Consider the following 7170-nt stretch of genomic DNA (forward strand, 5'->3'; position numbering starts at 1 on the left):
GACTCCCTCCTCTCCCTGCTTTAGCAGTGCAGCCCAGCTCCATAGAGCCCCTGGCAACCCGCCCCACACTCCTGGAACGCCTCTTTGGGCCCCATCAGCACTGGCTCCAGTGCACCAGCATGGGCCCCATGCTCCCACCAAGCTGTTGCTATGTTCTGTGCGCCTGCTCACTGCCCCTTCCCCCCACCTGCCACAGCCACTCATCCACTTCCCCCCTGCCTACTTGCACTCCAGCATCAAGTGGTTCTCAGCTGCAGCACTGGGACTGCAGGAGCAACTGGGACATGGTGCTGGAGTGGCGGGGGGGAGCAAGGAAGCAGCAGAAGAAGGGTAGAAGTGGCAGGTAGGGGGAAAGTGGCAGTGAGTGGGAGCACTGGGCCCATGCCAGTGCCCTGGGGCCAGGAGTGGCAGGAGTGCAGAGCCCAGACTTGCAGGAGCACTGGCAGGGGCTCTACCTGCTGTGGGGGGGCAGGGCAGACTGTAGCAAACCATCCCCCTTCACACAAGCCACAACCCTCCCCAGCCACTCTCCCCCCATACACTCATAGCCCCCCACAAAACCCATACCAACCCACCCCCCACATACCGACATATACCCACCGCCCACAAATCACACACATACACACACACATACCCTCCCCCATATGCCACATACCCACAAACCTATACCCACCCTCCATCCCACACCCTCCCACAATATACAAGAGTAAAACTTCATTTTAAGTTGTTATACTATCACCTCTATGTACACTACACAAACGCATGTAAATCAGGACAAAAATATTTTTTAAATGAAATTAATGAATGTTGTAGTATGTTTGATTTTTAGAATATAATTTGGTATTTTTCTGGTACAGAGATGGCAAAACCCCTTGCTGAAAGGAGTAATTCCAGTGGGCAAGGGGAGGAAATTCTGGTGGAAAAGGTCAGGGGTTAGGATGAGGGACTTCCTGTCCCAAGATGACAAACAGGGGGTGGGGCACCTGTCAAGGGGCAGGGCTGCCCATGTGGCCCTTGATGGCTTGCCAAAACTTGGTAAGTGGCCCTCTGCCCAAAATAATTGCCCACCCCTGATTTAGTCCATTTTCCTGTCTCTAACATATCCATATTGGGGACCTCCTGGACTTTGCCAGGCAGAGGTGGACAGATCCCTCTGTGCTGTCCTGGAGCATTGAGATGCCTACCCTGCATGCACCCTGACACTTACTCCAGGAGCTCAAAGCTGTCCTACCAAACACTGCCCGCACCTGTATCCAAGAAGACAGGGCCTCCAGAAGGGCAGGTCTCACCCAAGCTGTTTTCCTGTCCCTCCTCTGTTCCCATCTCCTGGCAGAGTTTCACTAGTTGGCTTCCACTGGCTCCTTGAATTCATTTAAGAGGCAGTCAGCACTGGCTGGTGTGCTCTGCTCAATTTCCCCCCTTGGAAAACTCATTATTAACCTTTAACTGGCACTTAAGTCCCTTTTGTCTCTTTTGTTGTTCCCTGGAATCCGTATTTGTGCTTCCAGTGGCCTCCCCGATTGAGGGAGGCTCATAGGGTTTTTTGGTGGGCCCACTGTCCTTTGCACAACAAATAGACCTGTCTCTCACATTGGCAGAAATGGATCATTTAGAGGGAGACTACTCAACTGGGTATATCTAGAGTGATCTATCCCTGTTCATTATCCTCCTGACATCCACCATCATTAGGAATACATATCTGGATGCTTTGTTTAGTACTTGTTGATAGATCTGTCATCCATGAATTTGTCTAGTCTCTTTTTAAGCATGGCTATACTATCTGCTTCTAAAACCTCATGTCGTGATGCGTTCCACAAGTTAACTATGCATAGCCCAAAAATGTACTTTCTCTTCTTCATTTTAAACCTGACTTCTACTAATTTTAGTGGGTATCCCAGAGTTCTAGTATTCTGAGACTCAGTAAATAATAGTTCCCCATACCTTTCATGATTTCATAGACCTCTATCACATCCCCTTCATCCATCTCCTTTCCAAACTGAAGACCCGCTAGCCTTTTTAGTCTCTCATGGTATGGCAATTGCTGCACACCCCTGATTTGGACCTTACTGGTATCTTTTGGAGAGAAAGTGTTCTTATGTTCTATCGAGAAGTGAAAAGTTTCAGATTTTTTTGAGCCTTCCCCTCCTTACAAAAAAACAGTGGATATCACTTATATTTTACATCTAGAATGTAAGCTATGTTCTATTCCAGCATGTTATTTTGATCAGAAGGATTCATTCTGGATTGTTTATTTAATCTAGGAGTTATTTAATCTGTGAGTTGAAGTAGGGAACTCTTGGAAATAAAACCTGCAAGTTGAATAGTATTTGAAAATCAATAATCTTTACTCTTTGCCAGTTCACTGCAATTAGAGATGTTATACAATATGGATAAGGACTCACGCAGTTTAACATATGTGATATTGATTCTTTTTTGTGCCTGTTTTTTATTTTATTTTTTACATTGCAAAATACTCCCAAGAGATACAAACAAATACTAAGCAGGCCAGACTTAGATGCCATACCAGCACTATGGCACAAAATAATTCAGTGTATGCAGTCTTAAAACCATAAACATTAATCATTCAATGCAGTACAGTTTGAGAACGTGGACTCATAAGACATATAATATAATGATAAAATATGGAAATGTCATTATAAAAAACATCAACGATTACTTCTACTATCTCTTCTCAGTCAAGTAACCTACCACAGACAAATAAATAGACAGATGTGAATGAAGGAAAAGTTTTATAGAACCAAATCACATTTACAACCTTAACAATCTTTTGACATAGCCATTTTATGTTTTATTATATCATCATCTCTTATTAAGGTGGGTGACATTTCCAATTATAAGACTTTGTTTACTCTAATTTAAAAGTTTATGATGCTTCCATCATTTGAGTTAAAGGTTCCTGTGCCACTTGCCTAAAATTAAGAATATTTCAGGCAAAATGTCCCATCCTTTCCTGAAAATGAGGCTAAAGGGAATATGTTGTTTTGTACATATTAAAGAAGTCTTTAGTTATTGTCTTAAAATGTTCTAGCATCATCATACTACTGAGAATATTATAATGTGCTGTGTAGACATACCAGCTAGTCTGAAGCAAGCACAGGTGATGTTGCATTGCACTGTATGAGGTGTCCTCAATGCATAGGATCTGAGGTGTAACTGGTAAAGTTTGCACCCTGGGCAGATGGCATGTGGGGAGGAGAGAAGTGTCAATATGACCATCAGCCAGAGGGTTAACACAGCAGCCTGTGGGTGCACAGACCCTCTCATTGATCCTGACTGGAGCCATGGTTCACTCCTGTCACCACACACCGCCAGTTCCCATCACCAGTGGCAATGGGCAACACTAAACTCAGAGGCAGCAAAAGCAACAGCTGCAGCTGCAACAGCTGCAGGGGGGAAGGGTTACTTCCCCCCTGGCTCCTGGCCATGCTAACACCTCCCCTCTACAGTCGCACTGTTTCACACAAAGCGGGTATGAGGCTGGCACACCAGCCCCTTCCCATGTACCGCTGATTTCCATCACTGGCAGCAAGTGGCAGCTATGAATTTAGTGCCTCAGTAGGGTGGCACCACTTTAAATCCAGTCTGGTGCTCATGCCCCAAGTTATGCTACTACTGCACAGGATAGACTGGATCTGTGGATGGATTATGGTTATCTGCTAAAGGAGTCTGTTGCTTGTACAACCCCCATCTTTCCTGGGATGTCGCAAAAGTTAAAATATATGCAATAAACAGGGAAAGAGATTGGAGGAAAAGAAAGGACGGCTTTATTGTTTCAGAGTTTTGTTCTGGAGAATAGAATCCTGTGTAGCGTCACAGAGTTCCTCAGCAATTCTAAACAAGTCACTTATGCTAAACTTTTCCGAACTTTCAGTAACAGCATGCACCCTATTTCCTGGTCACCTAACTGGGTCTGATTCATAGCTTGAAGATACAAATAAGGTTAATGGGAGCTGTGTTTGAATACATCAAGCACTATTATAGTGCTGAGTATGCTAGAAGGAAAAGTAAGGCATGGGCAACTCAAATTGGGCACCCAAAATTAGTGGACAGTTTTGATCTTAACCTCTCTTCACCTCACCTTCCTAGCTGTAAAATGAAAATAATACCAACTCTTCAACCTAAATGTTTGTGAAATAGACAATATAGAGATAAGAGCCATAGAAAAACACATGAGAAAGTAAATACTTTTGTCTTTAGACCAGGGTTTAAGGGCATACGGCCACATATTGAACAACTGGGAGGAAACACAATAGCAAATGATCATTAACTGAACACCCTCCCTTCCATGCATGAAACAAGACAGGGGTAGGGTGAAAAAAGTAGTATGTGGCTGTGTAATTAAAGACTACACGATACTGACTATGCAAAAGGAAGGAGGTGCAAATTATGGTTGTAATGATAACTTTAATTCTGATATTTCCTTACCTTTGGGGGATTAATTTTGCTATTCACAATATTCTTTTAATTTTTTTGTGTACTATATAAATATGTATGAATATATACCCATATGGGAAAGGCTGGTTCATTTCATTTTTTGAGAGAACAGAGGGCACACAAAAGTATACCAATGCACTTTTTTACAATGTACTGTATAGATGCAAGATAGTGGCCCTTTAAGTAGTTTATAAATCCCCTTGTCGTGTCCAGTATGTTCTCTTTTCAGAAGCTGTCAGAAACCAGTTACAGCAGCAATATGTATGTAACTAGGCCTTGCATGTTTGTATATATTTAATAAACATGGTTATTTGGTACCCAGCTGTACCCTTGTGGTTTCTTCATATTGTTTTTGTTGCATAAAGATCAAAAGCCACAGCTCGTACACCACATTGTAAAGAAAGGAAATAAGAAGGCAAAACTTAGATAATTTAAAAATCTTACTGGCATTTCTCCAAGACACAAAGCACAACTCTGGAGATTTCTTATAACCCTGAATATTACATTATGTACTTTCTCTAGAGCCAGAATCACTGTAGTATTTGGCTTACATTACTTACACTTCCAGATAGTGGAATTCTCTTAATACTGGCTTTCACAATTTTATTATCTTCAGTACCTTTGGCTAAAAGGGCCTCAAGAAGCAATTTTAACTTTCAAATATGACTAATGTAACCGTTTAACTCTGAAAGAGCCTTTTGTTTCATGTCTGAGTATGAAGATGTTTTTCTTATAATCTTCTTTCCCCAACAATTATCAGAGATGCTTGGCAGACACCAGGGTGGTTGGGATTGTTGGAGGGAGCTGCAGTTGTTTCCATGGAAGTTAAGATCCCAGAGAGGCTAATGGAATCTTTGGCTCCTTGGGTAAAAGAATAGTTTCGTAATGGAAGGCTGCTGTCAATCACCGTCCTTATTGAAGATGTTGGGCACGTTACCACCCTTTCAGCAAAAAGAGGAGAGCAAGTAAGCGCCTTTATATAGTGACAGCTGGTAAAAGAGAACCTCCTGCCCAAGGTACTTGGCCACAGGGCACAAAGCCTAAACAGAGTTAAGCTGTGCAGGCAGCTGGATTTCCTGGGGACTGATTGATTGCAAACATAGGGCCCAAGCAATTACCAACAGATAATGGTAAGCGGGATTTTACAGTGGGTTAGCTGCTCTGCAGTAACTGCCTGGGTGCACACTTTTATATGATCGATGAGAGCTAACCCAGATAGTTCTTTCACTGAAGAGCAGGTGGTGCACTATAAAGCCCAGCCCTCTTTTATTTCATAGCCACTTGCTTGTGTGCCCATGTGTAGTGCCTGTGAATGCCTCTGCAACGGAAAAAGGCAACAGAAGGAAAAAGAAGCAGTCATGAATGTAGCCCTGGAAAGAAGTCAAAAGACAGAGCTTCATCTGGGATCAGTTCTTGCTGGAAAAGCTGATTTCTGAGCAATAAAATTCCCTCCTGTTTGTTTCTGCTGTTCTCTGGAAACAGGAATGTGTGCGCCTCATTTGGAAGTAAATACAATTACACCAAAGATGTGGTGGTAGTGTAGCCCTGAGGGGTCAGGCCAATGCTCAGGTTCTCAATATTGCGCTGTTAGACAGGAGGGCATGGTATACAACTGTACATGCACACATAAAAATCAAGTAATCACACACTCACTAGGTGCATAGACCCCTATTAGGCATACACACTCACACTACCAGCTCAGGCACAGACACTATACACCCCAAACATTAGACACAGATCACTAATTTGTATATCATGCACACAATACCATGTATATACATGCGCGCGCACACACACACACTAGCAACTCAGATACAAACACGTTCAAAATAATTAGTCTAGGTTCACACACACTACACACACCAAATTTAGACAGAGTCAGTTACCAACACCTGCACATTTCCATATGCATATGCGGATTACTAATTCATATACCACACACAATATCTATCTATATCTATACATTCACTAATTTACACACATACCATCCACCTACACATACACACAAGTGAGTTCCTAAGTTGAGTGTTGTGATATGTATGCATGTACGTGCTTGGTGTACTTGGGATACCTGGGGAAAGTTTAAGGTAAGAAAGTAGAAGTGTAGGGAGTGAAAGTTACCAGGACCGGGATTAGAACTGGTAGACTACAGGGGCCTGGGCTGAAGAACTGAGGCTCAGGGATAACTTTAGATTAATTGATTTTAATTGACTAAAAGACAATGCCCAAAGCCTGCAGAACAGGGAAGCATGCCAGCACAGAGTCTGGGACAGGAGCCAGAGCTACGGGGGAGCTGAAAAGGTAGATGGGGAGAAGAGGGAAAATGGGACTAAAGGAAAGTGTGGGTGTTAAAGAGGGGCTCTGAGAGTGGGGAGCCAGAGGATGGCTCCAGGGCAGTTAGAGAAGTTGCAGAGAGGAGCAGTAGGTGCTGGAAGCTGGAGAGAACTGAAGAACAGCTAATAGGAGCTGGGAAGCTGCAGGAGGTGGGGGGAAGCCTGAAAACAGAGAGATGGGCAGCAGAAAATCACAGGAAAAGCAGCAGGGACAGCAGGAAAGCAAGGAGAGGCTGAGAGGTGGCAGAAAGGGGAAGATGGAATTGGGAGGAGATGGGGAAACTAGCAGAGAGAGTGGGAACTGGAGCTGAGAGATAGAGAGAGAATGAGGCTGGAATTTAAGATAGGGAAGGGACTGGGATTCAGTAAAACATGACCCAAC

This window comes from Crocodylus porosus, unplaced genomic scaffold (assembly GCF_001723895.1).
Source record: "Crocodylus porosus isolate Cpor-Errol unplaced genomic scaffold, CroPor_comp1, whole genome shotgun sequence".
NCBI classification, from domain to species: domain Eukaryota; kingdom Metazoa; phylum Chordata; order Crocodylia; family Crocodylidae; genus Crocodylus; species Crocodylus porosus.